General features: G+C 35.4%; 1 protein-coding gene across 10 annotated transcripts in view; it reads left to right on the plus strand.

Annotated features, from left to right (window-relative positions):
- LOC139079894 (uncharacterized) overlaps positions 1-25,842 on the plus strand; it is a 613,636-nt gene that overhangs the window by 115,395 nt on the left and 472,399 nt on the right. For all 10 annotated transcript variants that reach the window (XR_011533890.1, XR_011533904.1, XR_011533897.1 and 7 more), the window contains one exon: positions 14,203-14,254. The gene's annotated coding sequence lies outside the window, so the exon portion shown is untranslated. The remainder of the gene's footprint in view (positions 1-14,202; positions 14,255-25,842) is intronic.

The raw sequence follows: 25,842 nt of genomic DNA on the forward strand, positions 1-25,842 counted from the left end.
AACAGACCTTAAACACCCTGTTTGTAGCTCAGGAGCCATTTCCTAATCTGCAGCATATGCTCGAGAAAGAAAGCAGTGTTCAGAACACATCGGAATGGAAAGAAATTAGAGATGAGAGTAGCAGGAAGCTACTTGCACTAAAGCAGGGGGAATGGAAATGAGAGAACAGTTAGGCAAAACATTTGAAAAAAGTGGATTTGAAAAGACTTTGAGATTGTTTCTATGGGTGAGTAATCCAGAGATTTTGTATTTCACTGACAGAGCGTTCTGCTTGTTAATCCTTGGGAATTATTTGACGAGTTCCAAAGAGCACTTACAGTTGATCTCGTTAACTAAGGGACTGTTAAAACCTGCCAAGGCAAGAACTTGTTCTGGTTTTGAGCAATGCAATCTCTGGAAGCCTTGAACTTGAGAGAACCACAACAAAGGTATCTTCTCTTACAGCCACAAATTACCATAATTTGACAAACAATTTCTGAACAAGAAATAACATAAGATAAATCACTTCCTCCTCTTTAAGCTCTAACTAGGCAAATATATTCCTTTTATCTTTAAGTGTCTTCCCTTGACCCAAATCCTCACTCGAATTCTCTTCTAGACTTACAGTCAGAATATTTTTGAAATTACGGGGAAAGGTAAAAACTTGAAGAGAGTTTGCAGGTTTCGTGAGTCCTCTTAGTTCTGGTAGACTTCTGTGAAGGAAAGGGTAAGACTGGAGTGCTTCTCAAGTGGCATACGCAAGTCTCCTCCGTACATTCAGGAATATTCATTACCTAAAATGCTCTCTGGAATGAGGGTTTGAGGGCCTCTCTTCCCCACTTTTGTGATGAAGAGGAAGTATTTAAATGTTTAAGGAGTAAAATAGCCTCTTGAACTCCCATCAGACTTGCTAGCAACAATTTGCCAGATGCAAAACATCAAATAGTGTTGATGGAAAATATTTGAAGCCTGATTTCCAGCTGTTCTACCCTAAGAATATTTTTCCAATAGCTACTGAAAAGATTACTCTTCCAAGAAGATAGCCTAACTGGAGTCAACACCCCAACAAAGTACCTCATCTATTCCTGTAGAGAAGAGGCAACAGAGTTTAAATGACAACCATAGGGTTATAATTAATATGTAACTTTTAGATTGATAATTTACTTAAAATTATTGCAACTTTCAGAGACATCATCTTACTTCAATTAAGCATACATGCTGTGTTTAAATAAGTTGAGACTGCCAATTGGAAATACAGTACAGTAGCAAAATTCAAATGAAGGTGTGTTAGTTATAATAAAAATTTCAGGAGCCGGCCCTGTTGCCTAGTAGTTCAGTTAGCAGGTTCTGCTTTGGCAGCCCTGGTTCGGTTCCTGGGGGTGGACCTACACCACTTGTCAGTGGCCACGCTGTGGCATTGACCCATATACAAAATAGAGGAAGATTGGCATGGATGTTAGCTCAGGGCAAACCTTCCTCAAGCAAAAAAGAGGAAGATTGACACAGATGTTAGCTCAGGGCATATCTTCCTCAGCTAAAAAAAAAAAATCTCATAATATGATTCTCAAATGTATTTCAGCACAGTGGGTAGTATTTGCTCTTGAAATGCTTTGATCTAAGGTATAGCTTTCCCTTTAATAATGGATGAATTCTCAAAATATTAAAAAGAGAGGGATAGACATCCTAAAAGTGTCTGGGGTTGCGCCTATTAGTTCATGTTCATTGATGGTATTCAGAGAGCAGGGAGAACTTAGATGAAGTGAGTGGAAAAAGGGCTGATTTGTTATCAGAAGATGTGGGTTTAGCTCAGGTTACTTTCTTATTGGCCACAAGATTTGTCTGAGTTCTTAGTTTTTATCCATGATAACTGCTCTATTCACTGCATAGAGTTATTCAGAGGACCAAATTATTATGTTTCAGCACACAGAGAGAGAAGCTGTAACTCACCCTGAGATCCCCCCAGTATTTTCGTGCTATGATGGCCTGACTCTACTGACTGCATCCCCATGGCCTGTGTTTCGTCTTTCTGATCACTCAGAGCTCTTTGCGGAGGAGTCCTGGTACCCAGTCTACCAGTCTCCATTTTCACCACCTGGGAGGGTGATACAGTTTCTGCATTTCAGTAAAGTAAAAAACTGGAAGAGTGATAAGGATAACGAAAGAAAGAAATCGATTTTATCCTATAATCAGTTGCTGCCACAGGATTTCCTTTTCCCACATTGGAATTCTCGTTGTATCATACCGCTCTACTTCAAATCATCCATTAATGCTTTACAAATCTCTCGGTATTTGACTCAGTGTTTCTTCAAAGCTATCTCGTGTACTAGAATCTGTGATTTGAGGATTAGGCTGAAAATGTGTAATAATCAGGTGCTCTTCTTAAAGTTTATTTACTGAGTTCAAATAAAACCACAACTAAGAATACTTTTGAATTTTTTTTTTTTGGTAAAATAAAGTTAATTCCACTGACTTTTAAAAAGTATGCAATTGGAGGGAAAATTGTTTGTTTGTTGATTTTTTTTTTTTTTGTATTCCTCATCACCATTTCTCCTTCTTTGTAGGATCATACTACAGAAGGGCTAAGTATTTAGGGTATACAGTTTATCATTTAAATAAAGCAGCAAATATTTAAAAAAAAAACAATAGAAAATGAGGAGAAAAAACAAGCTCTGAAGCTAAGTTTCTGTGTATAATAACTGGGTGAATCTTTTGGAGTACATTGGGTAGTTACAGGATTTGATATGTAAAAGAAAATTTCAGGGCCGCCCCATGGCCGAGTGGTTAAGTTCGCACGCTCCGCTTCAGCGGCCCAGGGTTTCACTGGTTCGGGTCCTGGGCGTGGACATGGTACCACTCATCAGGCCATGCTGAGGCAGCGTCCCACATGCCACAACTAGAAGGACCCACAACTAAAATATACAACTTTACTAGGGGGCCTTCGGGGAGAATAAGGAAAAATAAAAAAAATAAATCTAAAAATAAAATTTCATATAGACATGATTTGAAGAGGCCAACAGATTTATGATTAATATAAAACATTTCTCGATTAAGAATTATAGGCACACATTAGAGTAAGAATAATTAAACTTTATCAAGTGTCTCAAAAATCCTAAATGATCTGGTGGGTCATCGGCGAAAATATTAGGATGAATGAGTGTGTGTGCCAGTGTGTGTTTGCTTTGGCTTGTTTTTCTATCCTTTTGCAACTCCTTTAAGTGATAGGAGGTATTTTCTGGTTCTTTTCCAGAGGTGGGATTTTCATTCACCTGCGTTTTCTTTTCCAAAAAAGGGATGAAGTTTCCTGATGTGTATGGAAAAGATTAAACATTTTCAGTACTCTTTTATAAAACTTTTCCCTCGTTTGTCAAAAGCAATAATATTGCTATCATTCAGAAATGGTTACAATAATGTTGACACTTCACAGATAAGAACAAGATTATTATTCATGGGAAATTTACAAATGACTGTTGACTCCCCTCGTTTGCTAAAACAAAGCAAAATTAATGTTTGGACCTGCAGATCTAAGGTAACTGTCTCCAGCTTAATAAGTATCAGGAAGAAGATGAACTGAATGGCAGGAAATACAATCTAGCAGTGACATTTTTGTTCAATTATGGAGGAAAGTTCCAACGGAAATGTTGGAAATACAGGCCCTTTGGATAAGTGAAATCCAGCTGGATGAAGTGCTAAATGACATTCAGTAAGGATTTAATACTGCTCTAAAAGGAATGCTTCCTGTATCACTTCTAATTATTTAATGAGTGGATGACTGGGCTGAAACTTTGAGAGTTTATTGTCAGTTTTAAGTAAGTTGGGCAGGTCAAGCTATGGAAATTGGACACGTACAGTAAATGAAATTATTTTCTCCTGGGTGAGATTTGCCTGCTTAGGAATATAAAGCATGTTCTGGAATACCCATAGGCCTCCTAGTTGCATTAACACTGAGGACATAGTAGTTGTTCAGCAAATACATGTTAGTTAAGTTGAATTGTAAATGTGTATATAGTGGAATCTTAAATTATGTTGGGAAAAGGATATATTGTTTTAGTGAAACACATTTAGTCATAGTACAAAGCCTTAGATCTGCTGACTTCAAATATATCTTTAAATCAGTAGAAATGCAGAAGAAGATGGCAGGCTAGAAACGCTGGGATGATAACTTAGATTTGATTATAACAAGATTGAGCTAAGCAGCTGTTGAGATTGGATAATGATATGTGAGTTTCTCATCAGGCCTGTAACATGTTTCCACTAATACAGATTAAGAATGTCTGGATGAACTATAATTATCCCTGTGGCTTTTGCATAACATAATTAGGTCTTGCTAATGCAAAGTACTTTTATTAAGTGAAAAATGATGTTTCAAAAGTTGTGGAAATGGCCACAAGAACAATTCAACTAAGGACAGAAACATCGGCACTCATAATCGTAATGTGAGAAGAATATTTCTCTCTTTTTGTTACATAGAGTTTCCAGATTTCAAAGTCTTGTTTACATGACAGAAGCAAGAAGGATGGTTTCAATTACACTGACCCTCTTGCTGGAGCTTGTGCACCAGGTGTCCAGACCACAAAATGGAAAATGCAATCTTTGTCTGCTTTACGTAAATACGGTACTGAGATCAGCCTGTCTTTTAAGTGCCTGATTGCTGTTTAATTACAGAGAATGTCTCTTTAAACAGAGCAACCCGACAACAACAAAAACACAATAAAGAACTCATTTAGAGCTCCCTTATCTTTCCGATTAGATGGGAAGAATGTGATGTATCTGCTAACTTTATGTAACCAGGTTTATTAAATGGTATTCATTACATGTTTCATAAATACTACCTTAAAATATCCAATGGGAATGTTTATGCTGATCACTAAAAGCTAACAAAACTATGAAGGTAAAGTATTCCTGTCCATTCCCATGGCACTTTGATATAAGGATTTTAAAGCAACTGTTATGTTGGAAAAAGTGTTAAATCTGGAGTGAACAAATGGGAATTCAAATTCCAGCTCTGAAGTGTTGTGGCAGGCTATCTCTAGGCGAGTGTCTTCACCTCTCTGAGCCTCGATTTATCCTCAGTAAAATGAAGCTAATAATTCCTACCCTAGTGGGCTGTTGAGAGAATTAAACGAGATAATTTATATTAAGAATGTTTTTATTGAATCTGATTTTGAAAGGTAATTCACAAGAAATGTAGAAGGGTAAGTTTTCTTTCATCTCAAAGAAAGGAGAGAATATGAAATAGATTAAATGACATTTTTGAGGAAAGTACCACATTTGAATTTATCTTGTATTTATAAGATTGTGAATTTATCTTTAACTACAGAATAATTGTTTCTTCTTCATTTTATCTCCTGTAAGTGAATTATTTAGCTATCTCTTCTCTAATAACACTGAGAGCAGGTGAATACTTTTAAATATTTATATCATACTTCTAGAAGTATTTCTCAATTATTTTCTTCTCCTAATCCCTTTTTTGAATATTTGGAAAAGTGTTTTCTCTTTTATTCTCGCATTTCACACCTAGTATTTTTGCCTTCATTTTATTAATTGCATTTGCATGACCTGACACATGGGCCTGCTTTGCAAATATATATAGAGCAGTCCTAGGTACTATGGTTAACCTGAAATCAGTTCGTGTCCCTTACTTTCTGCAAATAAGTTCTGGCTTAGGTATGTAGGTGATTGACAGGCCCAGACATTTATATTACTAGGTCTTTTTTTCCCTCTGTGTTATCTAATATGACCCTTCCTGTTAGCAAATAGTCAGCACCCTAATATTCCCTTCCTCACCATCTAGCCCTCCTGCACCCTTATGGAAAAAACATCCTTGAGATGTGGCTGAAAAAAAGTGTGAGAACCAAATGGTAGCATCAATTTGGTCATTGAAACTTCCTGCCATTACTCCCTATATACCATTGTACTTCCGGTCAGAGGTTCCAGTAATATAACACGGATATTTGTTTTCCACCAGCCCACATTTATTTGGGACACTCCATGAGAAGGAGAAGTAGGATGAGGTAGATAAAGTGATAAAAGGGAAAAGAAGACCCCTATCCTACAAGTAAGCTACTTTATTTTATAGTATGGCAATAAATATAAAATATAGAAAGCAAGATACGAGCAAATGGCAAACATATTGCAAACTATTATTAGGAATGAAGAACTATTAGACTTTTGAGGAAGTTCTATTTGTACTTAATCTATTAAGACTAAATATTTGTTTTGAGGTAAATTATTTTACCCTTTAAAAATACATTCGTGCTGTATAGCAAGTGAAAATGAACTTAAAGTCACTTAAAAAGAGATTTCATTTTTTTACCGATACCTGTATTCAAGGGTAGTCTTATTTAATAAATTCTCATCATTAACCAAAGATCTATTGTTCTACCAACCAATTGTTCCTATCTGCTGTGTAACTTAAGTTGGTAGGTATTAAAGAACTGAGATGATCAGAATTTAGTTGAGTTCATCAAGGAATTGTTGAAGGGGAAATTTTCATTATATTTTTAAAACACATTTAATGACTGGCTCTTTGTGCTAGTGCTTTCATACTTAATTATCACAGTTATTTCAACCTGGAGACTGGGAAACTGAGGCTGAGAAAGATCAAGTGCCTTGCTCAAAGTTAATTTTTCAAGTTCATTGCTCTTTGTAAGTACACCGTAAGGAGGACAGATTTCTAAGAAAAAGAAAACTTGCTATTCTTTTTCAAATCTCTTATTCCCATAAGAGTTTTCTCTGACATTGAAGAATTTGCAATTACTGATATTCTTTCATTAGATTTATTCTTGGGGGATATTGCTTACAAATAAAGCTAAATTAATATTTCCAGAGGAACAATATGGAATATCTTATAGGCACATAAATTCACTGCATTTACATCTGTCTCATTCTTTTAAACAGCAACATGAGAATCCAAAGTATGGATATATCATAGTACATTAAAACATTCCCTTATGGTTGGATGTTTCTATCGTTTCCTCTCCTTCATGATTTTAAACACCCCTGTAAATAAATACCACTATATACACCTTCTTTTGCAGAAGTGGAATTACTAGTTAAAAGCTGAATTTTAGAATTACCTTCAACAATTTTCTTGACAGTTTATACTTCTACCAACAATGTTTGTTAAGCGTCACTTAGGAGAAAATGCAACACATTGAACAATACATATTATTAATCATATGTAAAAAACTACATATGTAAATGTGTAGGATAATGACTTGACTGATGTATAGATCTTCCTCAACTTACAATGGGGTTACGTCCCAATAAAACCATCCTCAGTTGAAAATATCTTTAAGTCAAAAATGCATTTAATACACCTAGCCTACCGAACATCATAGCTTAGCCCAGCTCACCTTAAGTGTGCTCAGAACACTTACATTAGGCTACAGTTGGGCAAAGGCATCTAACGAAAAGCCTATTTTATAATAAAGTGCTGACTATCACATGTAATTTATTGAACACTGTGCTGAAAGTTAAAACAGAATGGTTGTCTGGGTACAGAATGGTTGCAAGTGAATTGGTTGTTCACGCGCGTGATCACAGGGCTGACTGGGAGCTGTGGCTCGCTGCCAGCGCCCAGCGTCACAAGAGAGCATCGTACCACATAGCACAACCCCGGAAATCGATCAAGATTCAAAATATGGTTTCTACCAAATGCATATCACTTTCAAACTGTTGTAAAATTGAAAAACCGTTAAGTTGAACCATCCTAAGTTGAGGACCATCTCCTACACTAAACACTAACCTCTGAGGAGGGGCATAAAAACTGGGGAAAAGAAGGAAGGAAACTTTTTTATAGCAAATAAATGTGTTTGACAGTTTTTTGTTCAATTTGACAACTGGATATTCTTTTACAATGAAGATGAGTTTATATACTGCTATGTACTCGAAAAATTAAAACTGGGACTCAAGTGTAATCAATACAGAGGTACAAAGTAAACTGTGAAAGCATCAAATCGAAATTTCATAGCTGTAATGTGATGGCATCCTGATTCAGATATGTCTGGGTGTATTTCATGGTCTGAGACTCCTCATAGGCACTAGCACGTGAACTTATTTTTGTAGGTAACAGTGGTAAAACAATAAAGCCGTCTCAGTCTCCAGAACAAATTATTTTCATCTGTACCACTGGATAAGTGTGGTTCTGACTCAACCACATGAATAACTTCACATGTGTTTTTAAAAATCCCTATTTGCTGAAGCCCTTCAACAGCTCACATGCTTTGCCTATCATTAGTTTTGGCAATAAGAAATAGGACAGCTAACAGAAATTTAAGCTGTATCTAGAAATAGTGCCGATTGAATTTAAACTGAATATGCAATTTATTTTGATTACTTTCTTTCTTCCTAAATTCTGAAGTTCAAAGTTTAACTTGGAATTCTTTTCTCAAGTTTAGCTATAGCCAAAGTCCATGAAATGGCTTATGTCTGTCAATAGTTGACCTAACAGATTTGTCCTGCGTGGATACTTTGCTCTTGTTATACTAGGCTGTTTATATATTGTAGGTATGTTATTTTTCAGTGGATTCTTCTTTAAAATGAGATTAGAAAATCATGGGGAATTTTAACAATTATTTAGAAGTATTAGGGGTTTTTGTACGGTTTGGGGATAAATCATTTATTCAGTAATTCATTCATTCTTCTTCTTTATTCATTCTTCAATAGCATCAATCATTGAACGTCAACCATGTCAGCAGGGTTATCAAGACAAGCCCAGTATAGTGAGGCTAGAAGCAGGAAATCAAAGAGTTCCATAAAATACTAGAATTGCTATGTGAGAACTTTATGCAAACCAGGAAAAAAATAACCAAGAGGAACCCCTTCTACCAGGCCCATCAAAAAGTGTTCATTTAAGTGGGGAAGCTCCAGCAGAATCTGGATGGACAGTGACAGGATTATTCATGGGCTTAGATGGAGCCATATTTCTGACAGGAAGCAGTTTGAGAGGAGAAAAAAAGCATGAAATGACATGCATGGTACATGCTTCTGCTGGAGCATGCAGACAGAGTTTGGTGAGAGGTAAGAATGAAGAGAAGGCAATAACGCGGGGGTCAGACCTTGGAAACCATCAGAAGACACATTAAAGTCCATGGACTTTTTCCTTTAGGCAGTGACGACCTTTTAAAGAGTTTTAAGCAGGAAGCAACTGAGTTGTATGCTTTAGAAAGAGATCTTAAGGCCAGAGTGGTGGGGATGGACAGAAGACGAGTTGATGCAGCATACATTAAGGAAGCAGCCTTGACAAGTCTGGGTCAGTGATCAAATTTGGAGGATGTGGAAAATGCTGTAGTATGGGTTGGTTCCCAAGCACCTGTCTTAAGTTAATGGGTGGATGGTGATGCTGTTCACCAGTAGGAATAGGAGGGGAGGTTTGGGAGTGAAGGAGCTCAGTGTTTGGCTATGTTTTATTTGAAGTATATACTGGGGTTGCCAGGTGGAGATGCCAAATAGGCAGCTGACCATGTGGGCCTGGAGGGCAGAATACAGGAGTGGATTAGTAATATAGATTTGTTGGTCGTCAGCATTTAATAAATGGAGTGTTAATATTACTCAAGGCAAAACCTTGAGAGGACAGAGAATCAACTTAAGAACAGCAATGTGCAGAAAAGTAATATTTAAGAGAAAGAGGAGGCAGTAAAGGAGCTCACCGAACACAGCGTAATAAAAACAAATGCAAGAGTTCAAATGAACAAGTTCATGTTCTTTGTTGAGGAGCTTAGGTATATTAACTAGAGAGAGTCACAGGGTAGAGAGATGTATTAATTGTCAAAGTAAGAGACACCTGAAAATTATTAATGATTTGTGTGAAATGAGGTGGTAGAGTGAGAGGCTGAGAATATAGAAGATAGGAGAATTACTCATGAGGCATCTCAACAAGGTACAGCATGGGGCCGGCCCAGTGGTGCAGCAGTTAAGTGCGCACATTCCGCTTCAGCAGCCCCGGGTTCACCCGTTCGGATCCCAGGTGTGGACCTCCACACTGCTTGTCAAGCCATGCTGTGGCAGGCATCTCACATAAAATAGAGGAAGATGGGCACGGATGTTAGCTCAGAGCCAGTCTTCCTCAGCAAAAAGAGGAGGATTGGCAGTAGATGTTAGCTCAGGGCTAATCTTCCTCGAAAAAACAAGAAAGATGCAGCAGAAATGGAGAGCTGGCTATCATCTTTATTATCAAGCAAATTGTGGTAGATAAAGTAGAAATTATGGTATTAAACAGGACATCTTGTTAACTATGATCTCAAGAACAAGAATTTTTAAATCTACATAGGCAGAATGGCCAAAATAGTAGTCTTCCCTCCCATTCTCCTTAGACACACCCTTCCGATAAGGGCACGAGTGTCTACCACCTTGCTCAAGCCAAAACCCTGAGTCATCCTCAATTTTCTTTTCCACAGTTCATTATCCAAACATCTCTTTTTGTCCGCTTCCACTACTGCGTGCTAGTTGAAAGTGTCAGTATGTTATGCCTGGACTACAAGAGCAGCATTCTAAATTTTTTCCCCACTTATCTAGAGCCACTCCACCCCCTCTCAGCCATCCATTCTCCACTTAGCAGCCAGAATAATATCATAAAAAGGTTAATCAAGTCACGTCATTTTCTGGCTTAAACTCCTCAATAACTCATAATGGACATGTGGTGAATGATGATTACTGTCATCATTACTAGAATTTTCCTTCCCCTTTCACTTTTAGTTGTCCCTTTTCCTTCCTTTAACTCTATCATAGAAAGCCATTATTAAAAGAAATTGATCATCTTATATCAAAGACAGGTAACTGCTAGATTTGTGGCAGATATAGTCAGCATCCATGTGGCTTGTTTCTGTTATAAACATTTGACCTCTAGTTAAAGTCTTGTTTGAAATGAATAGGGGTAAAACATTGTTCTATCACTTCTGTTTTATTTGACTCAATTCCCAGTAATAACTAAGATAATACTTAGAAAAGGCAATCTTTGATATTTTTCCTAACCAGATGACAAATAATATTCATGCATGAACCATGTGTTTCAAGGATATGAATCACAGCGATATTTTTTAAGAAAAAAAATTGAATAGAGGGGGAAGACCCTGATATTTGATATTCTGAAGAATTCAAATCTCACGATGAAGATTTATGCAATGGCAGTGATTAGGAATAAGAGCATAACATAGGACAATAAGGTCAGAAGTTTTTCTTAAAAATGCACTAAAGTTGGGGCTGGCCTGGTGGCACAGTGGTTAAGTGCACACATTCCGCTTTGGCAGCCCCAGGTTCGCCGATTCAGATCCCTGGTGCGGACATGGCACCACTTCGCAAGCCATGCTGTGGTAGGCGTCCCACATATAAAGTAGAGGAAGATGGGCACGAATGTTAGCTCAGGGCCAGTCTTCCTCAGAAAAAGAGGAGGATTGGCAGATGTTAGCTCAGGGCTAATCTTCCTTGGGGGAAAAAAGGCACTAAAGTTACTTCTAGAAGTGGAAGCCACTTCAGAAAAATCTGTAGAGATCTCATCTACTGGAAAAAATTTACTCCAAGGAAGGAAGGATGAAGTTGGCCAAAGATAATGGTTATAAACCTTGGTAGTGCAATTGATTATGATTTTTAAATGTTATAATTCTGAAAAGATGGTATCCTTGTATTGTGAAATTGGTCCCTAAAAGCAGAAGACACACATTTCAAGTTCAGACATTTCTAGTGAGTATAGAGGTACATTATATATGTAATAATACATTATATATTATAGTACTATATATGTTAGATTTTATTTTTATGATATCTGCCATAAAATGCTCCTTAAGTCCTAAGTATATAAAAATAAAATAAACTTTTCTTAGCTTAGTTATGAAGTTGTGAAAGACATGGACTTGTAATTAAGGGACATTAATCAGGTTCAGTTTTATTGAAAATCAAGCATGTGACCATGGGCCAAGCTCTGGTCTTTTACCTCCTGAAAGCGAAGGGAGCAATTCTCCTCAGGTCTCCTCTGATGGGTCCATTCTATGAGTCAATTCTTTTTGGTGAAATGATTCGCTATTATAGTCTATTGGATATCATATTGAGGGAGTTTACAGGGACTCTGAAGGTTAACTGTGCCAAAACAGGAGCATTCCAGAGTGTTGAGACAGTAGCCACATTCACAGACTTTGGAGTATCTCAAGGGAGCCTAACTGGTAATCACTTTGTACTTAGTAACCATTCTTCATCTCTCTCTGTTTTAATTTTAGGCAGAACTGTAATTCTAGGCAGAACTTGGGCTCATGTCTAGTCCATTATTTTTGGTTCTTTGTTTTCCATGTTTTAATAGATATTTTTATAATGCAGAAAACATCCTAACTGCCTCATGTGAAAGTCATTCTAAAATAACATTTCCAACATTATTAAGATAATGCAACTAAAGAGGAAAGCAGTTGCTTATATCTTATTGGTAGAAGGTATGAAGACAAATGCGTGAGAAATGTTCCTTAGTAGTCTCGAATTCAATCTTTTATGTTTAAACCACATCATTCCATTTTGCAAATGCCTACTATAAGCAGAACGCTGGACTCAGGGCTAAATATGAAACAGTAGTTAAGAAATGATTTGCTGAATGGATCCCAAGGCCTTTATTCTGCTCTTCCACATGGAATCTGTCTACTCATTTGCACATGGGGAACTTTTAATCTCTGCAGCATGTTTTTGAGCTTCACACTCAGCCTAGAAGTTGACACAGATTCAGATCAGTAAGCAAATAAAAGATTCCTTTTAAAACATTCAATGGAAAAAAATATGTGTTCCTTTCAATTATTGAAAGATTTATCTTTGCACAAAATGTCTATCTACGTGCCAAAGATATTCAGATGTTTAGCTAAGTATCTTGTGGGCCAAATATATCTCAAAGGTTAAAGAAAGAACATTCACTGGAAACCAGGCTTGGCTCATTATGGAAGTGCATTCTAACATCCCACTGTCTTGGTTATAAATGCGTTCTCTAGCATTTATAGCCAGCCCTGGTGGTCTAGTGGTTAAGATTCAGGGCTCTCGCCACCAGTCTGGGTTTGTTTCCCACTCAGGGAACCACACCACCCATCTGTCAGTTGTCTTACAGTGGCGGCTGCGTGTTGCTTGATGCTGTGCCACTGGTATTTCGAATACTATCAGGGTCACCCACGGTGGACAAGTTTCAGCAGAGCTTCCAGACTAAGACAGACTAGGAAGAAGGACCCACTTTCGAAAAGTTGGCCATGAAAATCCTGTAAATACAGCAGAGCATTGTCTGATACAGTGCTGGAAGGTGAGAGGATGGAGTGAAAAGACTGGGTGGGGTTATGTTCTGCTGTCCACAGGGGCTCTGGGAGTTGAGATCGATGCAACGGCACTAACAGCATCATTTACATGGATGGAAACGTATATTCAATACATTTAATGAATCAGAATCACTAGAATTAAGCTTCATGAAGGCAGGTCCTTTATCGATCTTGTTCTTTAGCCAGTGCCCAATTCAGTGCCTGGCATTATACCAAAGCCTTAATAAATGTGTTTTAAAATAATATCATGGAAAGAGCATAAACTGACGCCTTCAGACTTAGCGTCTGGTCATAGTACTGCCCCTAAGCTAAGATCTTAGCCAAGCCATTTCTCCTTCGTTGGGTCTCATTTTGTCATCTTTTAAAAATAAGGATTTTTTTGGATTGATGAGGGTTGTTCTGGTTTTAAAAAGCACTTGGCAATTGTAGTATTCTATCTGAACAACCTTGTAATCACTGCCTTAAAACAAATTCATTTCCCCCGGTGATGTAATTGCTAAACTTATCAATTAGCTCTCCTAGTATATGGACTTTAAAAATTCAGGATATACATTTCCTCTTATCACACTGAAACCTTATAATGGATTTTCTCTCCCAGAAAGTTTGCATTAAAAAATAGCAACATAGTGGTGCAGTCTCCTGACTTGTTTTAAGGGAAGTATCAAGCCTGAGTTCTGAAGGAATTATTTCTTTTATCTGCAGTGTGGTTCTTGCAGGTCAGAGCTGAGGTTGAGAGCAGGCTGGAACTCCTTTCCCTATAGGTGGTGTATTAACAAATAAAAGGGCATGCCACTTCCTGAATTTAGACAATATTCATATTACATGAAAATTACCAGTCTGAATGTATCCTTGTGGAAATCTCAAATAGGTATGAGTCAAAGATCAGACAGAATTAATATATTATAAATGATGTATAAAATATGTTTTACTGATCCTCCTCAATTTTTCACATCTTCAGGAATTTTACTGGGATAAGTGTCCAGATGGAATTCAAGCATTCTATCCAAATGGTAAGTAGAACTACTTATTATATAGCCATACTGTATTTGTTCATTGGTAATTAGTAGAATTTTCTGAGTATTGAAATGAGAAACAGGAATTACTGTTCTTCACTCATATTTTGTCTTAGAAAAAGCAGAGTCACTAAAGAATTTGTGTTTAATTTTTAAATTATTATACTGTATGCAAATATATGGCATGTAAACTTGGGGACGATTCATCGCTCTCCTCTAAAATCTGGAATAAAGCAAAGCATCTGAAAATTAATTCATCTGCTCTAGCAAACATATTTTGTAAACAATATGTAGGTAGGATTATATATAGGGATATACATATAAAATTCTTTCCCCAGATAATTATTAGTATTTATTTTCTTATAGTAAAATACAAAAAATATAATTTATGAGCTTCAGTAAATATGTAATTAACTATACTTTAAAATGATATTGAACTCTGTACCTCATACGTTTTGACAACTTGGTAGACCAGGCTAACATTACTTTGGAGATCATCTTCATTAAGGGTTTATTTTTTTCAAGTTTTGAGATCAGAGAAATGAAGTCATTCTTCTTGTTTATAACCACTTGGCAGAAATTGAGGACTATCACCCTTGAAAGTTGCTGCTCAAGTTTGTGACAATCATGGTGTCAGCCACAAGGGCCCTATGTCTCTTAACACTGTTGAATATGAGGGAGATGTCTAAAATACAGAGTTCTACATCTGACCTCATGACCCAACTGGAGGCTATAAAATTGCATTTATTATTGTTTCTCATTTCACATGATATTATCTTTACAATGAACAGAGATTAAATGAATATAAATGCAAATAGGAACAGAATGACAATATTCCCACCACCTAAACATAACCAGTTAATCCTTTGTAAAAACTGATGAATATTTTCAGTATATAAACCCACAGCCTATTGTAGGAATTCAAAAAATAAGAGTGAGGATGATGCAAAATTTAGATTCACCCCATCTGCCCCCAAATGTCTCTGTAGCCTGGGTTTGAATCCCTGCTCTCTTCGTGACCTTGGGTAAATCCTTCCTTCTCTCTGGCCTTCCCTTCCTCATCTGCAAAATGGATCAATTAATTCACACCTAGCTGATCAGGTTGTCTTGAGGATTAAATAAATAACATAGGTTAAGTGCTTAGCACAGTGTCTCACCCATAAGTGTTAGATATTACAAAACTGTCCATTTGATTTTAATTTTTTTGTAAAGTTAGAAAAATAGTATTAATTTGTGTCTCTTTTTGTATCCTGATGCCTCATTTAGCTCTTTATTAGTTGTAATTATTTTTCAGTTGGTTTTTTTATGGTTCTTCGATGATTGTCATTTAAGTATGATGTTGACTGTATAAATTTTATTCTTTTTCGCGTTAAGAAGTTATCCCATTCTTAATAAACCAAATTAGATTATCAGAAATTTCTCTTGATGTTTATAAATTTTGAAATATATAAATTTTTTTTGAGTCTCTTGAGGGGATGGTTCGGTTTTCCTCTGTTGACCAGTTGACCTCCTAATTTTATGTTATCCTTGCATAGCTGGAAGCTTATTATTTTATTGCATACTTTGTTCAATTCCTTTTTATTTACTTAGGAATTTGGGAGAATGCTCCATAGTGAGGATGTTCTACAGCGTTTTCCATTGCTTGCTGTCTTTTTGCTACTATTATAAGGTTATATTCACATTGGAATCTCTACCATATTCTCTGTGGATATATTTGATATTGTGAATATTATATATTATATATATTATCGTTTTGAAAAAACCAGTAAAATAGGCCACAGACTCCATTGTGAAGGTGGTATTTGCAATTCTAAAACATTATTTCACCCATTTTTCTTTGAATTTTATTGGAATTCTACTTATTGTGGTAATTTTCAATCTGACATTTTCGGAAGTATTGCTATTTTATTAAGCCTTTTATTTTATTAGCATGTATTTATAAATTATAGCCTTCTGGTTTGAAAAATTATTGCTAAATAGGTCTGATACACTACCGTCTCTGATTTTCGTGTGTTTTTCTCTGTTTTTTCATGGATTACGTGTGTCAACAATTTGTAAATTTTATGGGTTCCTTCAAAAAGCCAAAACGGGAATGATTTACTCTCTTCCTATTTTTCTTTTTTCTAATTTAGTAATTCTGCTGAATATCTTTTCTATTTCTCATTCAATTTAAATTCTGAGATTTATTTCTATCAAAATGTGTCTAAATGTGTCTTTGGTAGTTTACAATAAGTTGAACATGATCAACTTTTTAATTATTTTGGGAATGTTTGGAAACAATATGTAATTCATGTCCTATCCTAAGTGAATATAGTCCTATCAATTTAATATAAGTAATCACATTGCTCAAGTTTCATGTTCATCTATTGGGTCTTCTGGACAGAGAGGGGGCTAGCTTCTTCGTGAAAATTTGTATAAAGCCCAAGTGATCCATTTGGATTTATGCCCTCGGCATGAAGCTACCAAAGATAAGCTAGTGAGTTATGTGAGAAGAGCTTACTCAGGAAGGTGATTCTTTTGGGAGTGAGGAAGATCAGCTACAGAAGGGTAGCACTCGGGCCAGAGGTAAGAAGAATCTGTTTAGATCTTGCATTCCCACTTTCAGGAATCTGAGCTTTAGAAATACCCTCCTGTCTTAGAAGGAAGTGTTCAGTGTCCTTGTTCTTTCCCAAGGCTATTCCTACCATCTTCCACTTCTCCTTCATCCAGCATATTTACTCCCATCAGATTTCCTTTTCAGTACTTTTGTGACCCTTTGTGACACTAACCTCTTAAATGTAACATGTAATGACTTTCTTGTCTGGCGAGTATTATCGTTGCCCTTTGCTTTCTTTTTAACTACTTTACTATAACTTGTAAAAGCTAAGATAAATTTCTACCAGAATTTAATATTCAGCATTTATCCAGCCATCCATCAAACATTTATTGAAATTCAACTATGTGTTAGGCACTATGCTAAGAAGTAGAAAAAGCTGTCCCCCTACCGCGGCTAGAACCCTTCACCTCTATGCTAAAGACATCTTAGTCTTCTGCTTGAACAATCCAAGGTTCAGTATCTCCAACTGGCATTAGTACATCTTTGATTTGATAATCTGACGATACCTAAAACTTTAATGAGCTCAGTCTTTATCTCTAAACTGCACCTCCTACCATTTCCTGTCCTGGTTGATGGTTGATAGTAATCTATGCAAGAAACCTAATAGCCTCTCAAGATACAGTATAATCTTTATTGAATGAATATTTTATGTCATAGTCTTTACTCTGTCCTATCCCTAACCAACCTTCATCAAATTCCTATTGATCACATCATTGCATTTATCCCAAACTTCTTCTCTTTATCTCTGGATTTATTGCCTTAGTTTTAGAACCACAAAATCTATTCCTTAATTTTTTTATAAGCTCTTAATTATTTCTATATTCTTCCCTCTCTTGTTCATCAACCACACTGCCATCAGAGTTCTTCCTAAAATTTGAATGTGATCGTGATAGTCACACATTTAAAAATTTCAATAACTTTGAGGAAAAAGCCCAAACTCTCTCAGCGTGCCATTTGATTTTCTTCACAACTTGCAAACAAGTTTCTCTCTTCTCAATTTATTTGCCATTCTCTGTGCCTACTCCCCTGAATCGAATCCCCTTTGATAACAGTGTATTATGGCTTCTTCATATTTAGACCATTTCCTGATGCATGGTTTCAACCAATTTTTGCTGATCACTATTTTGAGAAGACACAGGTTTGTAATAGGTAGGAGCTTGTGATCTCCTGGGTGGGTCAGACTGAGGATATTGTCTGGTTTGCTAACTTACAGAAGCCTTTGAAGTTTTGTATTACCGTAGAAATAGGAACCATATATGTGACTTAGAAATGACCTAGTCTAAGGTATGTTTTCTGGGTGTTAAGTTGAGGCTTGAAGTATTAGAGACTTATTCAGAATTATAGTAAGAGTTCTTTAATCCTCTGAGATTGACTGCTTCCAAATCTGTGATGGCTAAAGTAAACAATGGTTTGCATCCTGAGTGGCAGTTTAAGAGCTGTGATAAACTGTAACTATTATATTATACAATTATATTATTCTGATTTGATTCAAAATGGTTGTATATATGTACCACCAAATAATTCATCTCCAAGGCTATATTATTATGATTTTTTCCCAAATGTTCATGGTGAAGTGTTTATATGTGTAGTTTTCAGTGTTTTGTTGTTTTCTTTTTTTGAAGCACGTAATTGGATACTTGATGATTCAACTCAAAGGATAGGGTTGAGCTGGTTAGAAATAAGAGAGTCATGAGGGTGTCATGGAAGACTTGAGATGGAGAAATTGACATCAGATTGAATGAATTTAGCAGCTACTTCACACAACTTGGCTCAAATAGCAATAATGTCCCCTTGTCTTAATCACATGACAACAGCAGTCAACCTAGATCTTCCCTATCATACTTTTGTTTAGTTAAAAATTTTGAACCAAATGGTAAGTCTGTGTAATTATCCCTTTTAAATTTTAACTTCTTGGTCTTAGCCATTTGTTTCCAAGTGTCAAGAATTTTTTCCTCTTAAGAGTGTGATTTGTAGTATTCCACCCATATTGTTAATGACACAGTCTTTGAACAGTTGATAGATTGTTTTGATCGTTTCAATAATTAAGGAAACTAGATTGAGTGAACTATGGCTGCACTGATTTACCAACAATTGATGAAGAAAACATTAGTCTCAATTGATTTAGTCACTATCAAGATATTCTTTTCCTGTATCTTGGGAAATAAAGACAATCTTCAACTTCCTAGTTCTATCAGCAGGGGCAAGGAAGGAATTTTGCTTTGTAGTTTTGTTCACATTTTATGCATTTCTCTTGATTTTATAGTTTTAAAAGAGTTATAAGCTCTAGAAATTTACATTTAGTTTTATATTTAAACTTAGAAAAAATAATTTAGGGCCACACTGAAGGTCTGAAAACACTTTTTTCTTCTAAAAAGGGGCCCTACTTGTTCAAGGTTGAGAAACATGACATAAGCGCTAATAGCTTAAAATATCTCTAGTTTTCGAAATGTTGAGAGAGTCTCTATTGTAAAAGGGGTGATTTCAATTATGTAGAATCATAAAATTATAATTTTATATATCTGGTTGGGTTTTTTTAGAGCATCTAACCTAATGCCCACATTCTGTAAATAGAGTGCGAGAACAGCTGAGTGTATTATCAAGTTTATGGAGCTAGTCAGTGATAGAGGGACTATGACTCTAGTGATAAACGTATACAAGTAAGCATGACAAAGCCTTTCAGGATAGCTTCAAATTAGCTATAACAAGGGAACTGGGTCAAATCCGACTATATACAGGAAGAGTTAAAATAACTCTCTCAATATTAAAAGTAAAATGAAATTTTGCTTAATGTAGGCTTTCTTGATTTTTAAGTAAATAAAATTCTGAAATCGCCTCTATTAAGTACTTTTGTGTAGATAGGTAATTATAGTTAACAGTAAAAATTAACCATGATGTATTTTCATTGCAATATATTTTGAATATTAAATATGATTGGAAATGCTATTATTTTTATGTGATTCGAAGGAGAGAAAGCTCTTTCTATTAAGTCCTTTGAAAGAAGTATTTTAAAATTCTATTTCAGAGTAAAAGTTATTTCAGATGTTGAATATGATGCTTTTGTCACATAATGTTGTAAAATATGAGTGATTTTAAATAGAAGTAGGTCATTCATCAGATTATACTTAATTGATTATGACTAACTCTAATGTAAAGATTTTTTTTCTCATTCCTATTACTTCTTTCTCAAAACATAATGCTTGTTTCTGTATTTAGACTTATTTTAGTCTCCTTTGTCTTTCGTGAGAATTACCTGATTGCTTGTCTCCCACAAGTGATGTTGTGCTACCAGAGAGGGCTCATCCTTGTGTATATCTTTCTCTCCCTCTAGCGACATGTATCTCAACCTTGGTTGCACATTAGAAACACCTGAGAAGATTTTAAAAATTCTCAGGAATATCATTGTAACTTGACTGTGGTAATGTTTTGCATCTGTCTACCTCCGTCAAAACGATCAAATTCTATGCTTGAAATGTGTGTAGCTTTAAAAAAAGTAAAACATACACACCGCACAACTCTCCAATCCACCTATTTGTGTGTTGGGGGGGAATGCTCAGGTCCCACTTGGGAAGATCCTGATTTAATTGGTTTTAGGTGGGGCTCAGGTGCTGGTATTTTTTGCATCTCCCCAGGTGATTCTAGTGTGAATCCAGCATTGGGCTCTTCTGCTCTAGCACTCATCAAAGTACTTTGTATAGGGTTAGTCTTGAAAATAGCTATTATCGTAGTTTAATTGAATGCATTTCTTTCTCCTGTTCTCTCATTCATTCACAAGTAATGAAGCTTGCACACATTGAAAAGCCTAGTGGTGTATAAATTATGCCACAGGAACTCCAATAAAGTAACTATTCTCCAAACAGTCTTATGCAAAATGGAGATATGCCACAGTTCTTTAGGCAAACATCTTGACTAAGACACATCATAAAACCACATCTATGTGGTAAGTTATGGTCCATTTTGAACAAAGACTGACAAAAATTGACAAAGGACCTAGTTAAAGTATAGAATTTAAGGCATAGTTTTCATCTTATTAATGGTTAAAGGATCTATTTTTCTGGAAATTTCTATTTTATATGATATGTCACAGTTTACAGAACACCTTCGCATATATGGCATATGGTCATTGACTAACATCTGTTTGTATTTTGAGCATGGTCTTTAATATTGACATTCCCAGATTTTCTTTTTTATGTCTGATTCACTCCTTTAAAATCAATTTATGAATAAAAATTCCTTACAATTTTATTGTTGTTTTGCTTCTAGACAACAGTTAGGTTTCGCTAGTGTCACCATTTTTGTCTGTGCAACAATATTTGTGCAATTAATTTACCATTTAATTTAATTTTCCTGTTATGAAAACAGATTGATAACTGAAAAAATCAGAGTGCTGACACTGGTGGTTAGAACTGTAAGTCTCAAAAACAGAGAATAACTGAGATGAAGAGGCCATCGCAGTTTGTGTCTAACATGCAAAGTGCCGGCAAAAGGGTTATTGTATTTACTTTTAGTCCTTTGGGCATAACTTGTATAATTTCAACCTTTTGGAATTGATATGTTTTGTGAGTCAGAATATTCTATGTTATGCTGCAAGAATAAGTTATGCCACAGGTCATCGGTTTATCTCAACAAAGCTTTACTTTTCACTCATGCTATAGAACAAAGAGGACTCTGCATGTTACAGTTATTGGAGCCCAGGCTGATGGAGGACCATCTTGGCTGATGTAGCAGGGAAAGAGGCACTGGTGATTGGCTCACTAACTCTTAAAGCATCAAATCTGATCACATTTCCTTGGCCAACATGTCACATGGGCACAGCTAGTTCAAAAGGAGTGAGAAGGTACATCCCTACCATGTGCCTGGGAGAGAGGAGATTTGGAGTATTTGTAAACAAGCCCTAGCGAGTACCACAATCATCTTCTACTGGATGAGATTCTTTTAGGAATGACTTATTTATGATCCCGGATGACAGTATATCCTTTCCTTTCCAACATAAGCCTGTATTGTAAGGAGGGTATCACTCCTTCTTACACAGAGAAGCTGAAAACCAGAGTGCCCGGACAGGGTCACTGTTTACCCACAGCTAGTGAGAGGGACATCAGGTTTATTATATCTTTACAACATAATTGTTTCTCCACGTGTTTCATTGATATGGAGTCTGTGCTGTATTCTGCTACTTGATGCTCTTGGGTCCTTTTGCACAACTGCTACCTATTTTTGTAAACAAATAAAGAGCCAATTTATGATAAACACACATTCTTAGGTTTAAAAGTATAAATTTGTAACTACTACTATTCATTTGTCTCCTATATTTTCCTTTTGACATTTTTTTAGCATCAAAAATTATTCTGGCCTTTAGTCTATCTTTAGATTTTCACTAGAAAATTATATTCTATGAAGGACAAAAACAAAGCAAACTATTGCCACCAGGGCACCACTGTTATATCTCCGGGAACTAGTAAGATTTAATTTTGGTTGAAATTCCAGTATTTCAACCAACAATATAAAGAAACAAGAACAACCTGCTAATGGATAGTTTCTAAAGGGACAGGAAGGAAGTTTTTTCAGTGTGTGAACCTCAACCAATGGGGAGAGTTATTTAATGTAATTATACTGTGCTGGAATATTGGCATTTATTATTTAATTTTAATAGGAATAAATCAGAAGACCTAATGAATCAAATATGATTTATAATTATAATTTTTGATGTAAGGCTGTGAGTATGGGCTTAAAAGATCCAGAGATCATTCATAAAAGCTTGCAGAAGCAAATATTGTTGGACAGATTCATAATGTATCAGGTTTTTCAAGTTCATTTTCTATAACTTTGAAAAGAAGCTGTCAAATGAGGGATGAGTCAGGTTTTCTTTAAGACCACCATTCTAATTTCCATGAAAACAATGTGGTTCAAAACTACAAATTGGGCTGCCAAACTTTTTCTTTTAAATGTTTGATGTTTGGGGGAACATGTGGATTCCATCATTCTATTCTCTTCATTAAAGAACGCCAGCTTATAAAGTGCTTTCTTATGATAATTTAGTGTTTGAGAATCAATGGAAAAACAGTTTTTCATCAATGTGAGATAGTAACAATGCATAATATTCACCATCTGATGCACAAGAGCCGCCTGTTCATACAAGATTTTGCCGCTAACGTAGAAGTCTTAGAGGGTCCCCTCACTGTAGAAATATGACAGCCAAGATTTCTGAAATATAAAGTCCCAGGCATTTTGTACTCAGGAATCTGACTGTATCACAACACAACAGTGAAACTCTACCATGAGGAATGCTTTAGCTCCATTTCCTCTTCCTTCTCCGTGCCCCTAGGACTCTCCTACCTATATCCCTTTCTTGGACTGATCTCTGAAGTCTGTGGGAGATAACTTCCTCCCATTGCTAGCCAGCAGGGGGGACCATGTTTCCTTGTTTTGGAGCACAGAGTATTTGTTCTACCCTGTTTACAGCCAGCAGGGACCCTTTTCTTCCATACAGCGTGCCTTTTCATCAGCACAGAGGGAGATTCCAAATCAGGAGTGATCTTAATTAAATGTTTTCTGTACAGAAACACCCATTCCACAACCTTTGGTGTCTTGGAGGTGTCCCTCCCACCTTCTGCCTTGGTGAGACTGCAGACAATAGACCTTATCACAGAAAACAGGATAAATATTTACCACGGCACAGAAGATGTTTAGAGGACCTACATTTATTTATAATTCATTTTTGTGAACACGTTTAATCGTGTAAGGTGCTGTCAAAACTCCTGGCTGAAATATTTTCCTCTATAATATTTTCAAATAAGATCACATCCCCCAAGAAAATTATAAAAATGCATTTAAATATCCAGAATAAATATTTAGAGAATATTTATTTTAGGGTTCAGGTATCAAAGAATATCTTATGCTACAAAATGTTATTGTAATACTCGTCTTTTAGAGGAACTCGTAAGTTTATTAGCCCTATAATGTTTACATTTACAGATACAATCCATTTTATATTTCTTAGTGGTGTATGAGTATGAGGAATAAATGAAATGGTATGAGGAATAAATGAAAAAGTGACCAGATTTTGGTTGGCTTAATTAATAGTGAATTTTTATCTTCAAGATTAAGATAGAATTTCTGAATCTTTCTCTGTTTTTAAAATTACACGATTAAAAGTACCCAATTCAAATGTAACCTCTACAATGCCATTTTTTGGGTATATGAATAGAGCTGAAAGTTTACATTTGCTTAGTTGTGAACAAATTATATTCTTCTATTATGTAAAAAACAGAAATGATTAGGTAGCTAGCTAGTACCTAATTAGATTATTCACAAGTTTTAGTAAAATGGATTTTTTTTAAAGTATAGAAGGCATTTGAAATATTTGAGTAGACATAAAAATTAGAATTTAGTGATTAATCTTATTCTCTAAAAAGCACATATCAAGAAACGATTAAGAGAAACTAAAGTTTTGAGATGGAAAATTCTATAATTATTAATTGTTTAAAGAAATATTTTATCCTAATGAAATAGAAATATCTATCACCATAAGAGAAAGGTCATGTTTAGATGAAATACAACTTTTATTTAGATGTAAATTCTCATTTTTAATTATAAATACTCATAACTTTTATATGTTCACTTCAGTGGATTGTTACTTATTGATTTAATAATCACAATTAAGAAGTAAAATACTATTTTGAAGTGGAATTTGACAACAAATATGTTGTATTTGCCAGTGAAGTCATCTGTTGAAGAGCTGTGAACATATGTGCATGATTTTTCTCTTATAGTTTTTGAACTTTAAGGTTAAGTGCTTGTTTCTTTTTATAAAATAAAAATTAATAAAACAATAATTTGCTAAATCGTTAGAAACTTTTATGCTTGGATAGAACAACTTTCCAAAATTTAGTTCTTTTAATGACATTCTAATGTTTTAAATACTGATTTAGTGTTTACATGGTGAATGATGAAAACTTCATGGACACATATATGGTCCTGTGGTTTGGGGGTTGTTTTTTGTTCAAAAGGCATTGTTCTATGTGAATTAGACATGCTTATTTCATATTCTAATTCAATGTCTATAAAGCCTACCTTTGTTTAATTCTCTGCTCTCTGAGGTTTTCTCAGGGGGCAAAGAAATAGAAAGTCACTCCTCTAAAAGAGACATTTCCTGAAAAGAATAAAACACCTTTTGAAACGTTAGTGAGGAACTGATATTTTAATGCCCTTTATGATGTTTTCTAAATTAAAAGAAATTTTAATTAAAGGACTCTGTGGTTATTTTCTTTTTCCAATCTCAAAAGCAGTTGAATTAAAATTAAATATATTTGAATCTACACTTCCTACTATTACAAAAGGAAAGAAATGGTTATTATTACTGAATTTGGAGATTGTTTTTTAATGTAGCTTCTTGTTTAAAAGAACTTGTTTCCAGTCATAACAACTTGGTTATTCTACATGCATGTAATTTCTTGTATCTTTTAAGGAAGTCCATATATAATAGATAAAGCATCCAAGAACACAAACCTAATGAAAAACATGCTTTTGTTGCGATGGTTCCACTCCAGTAACCTCGGAAATGTTGGCAAGTAATTTGAGTTTCAGTGATAAGATTCTGCTGCTGCCAGTGATGGTTCTGGCTATTTGATAGTCTGAGGTTTTTTTTTATAAGAACAACTTACTGTTTACAGAAAGCAGAGGTTTTAGGAGATGTTATCTGCTCCCCCATGCTTAGGTTCTATGTGTTCATTAATAAAAGGTTTATTCCTGTTTTGGAAAACAATCAATATATTTTTTAAAGAACTTTTAAAATGTAATTTTTTTAAAAAGGCTCTATTGCAGCCTTCTAAATTATGTCTTCTATATCCATTTGGTATTGCTGAATAACTAAAATTTGCTTTTTCTTTTTCTGCTGGAAATTTGTAATTTTCTTAACACATTTTTTCTGCTCTGAGTAAAGGTAAATAAAAGTCATCAAAATATGGTGTCTCAAAAACAAAACTTTTGAAAAGTT

The sequence above is a fragment of the Equus przewalskii genome, chromosome 27 (genome assembly GCF_037783145.1).
Source record: "Equus przewalskii isolate Varuska chromosome 27, EquPr2, whole genome shotgun sequence".
NCBI classification, from domain to species: Eukaryota; Metazoa; Chordata; class Mammalia; order Perissodactyla; family Equidae; genus Equus; species Equus przewalskii.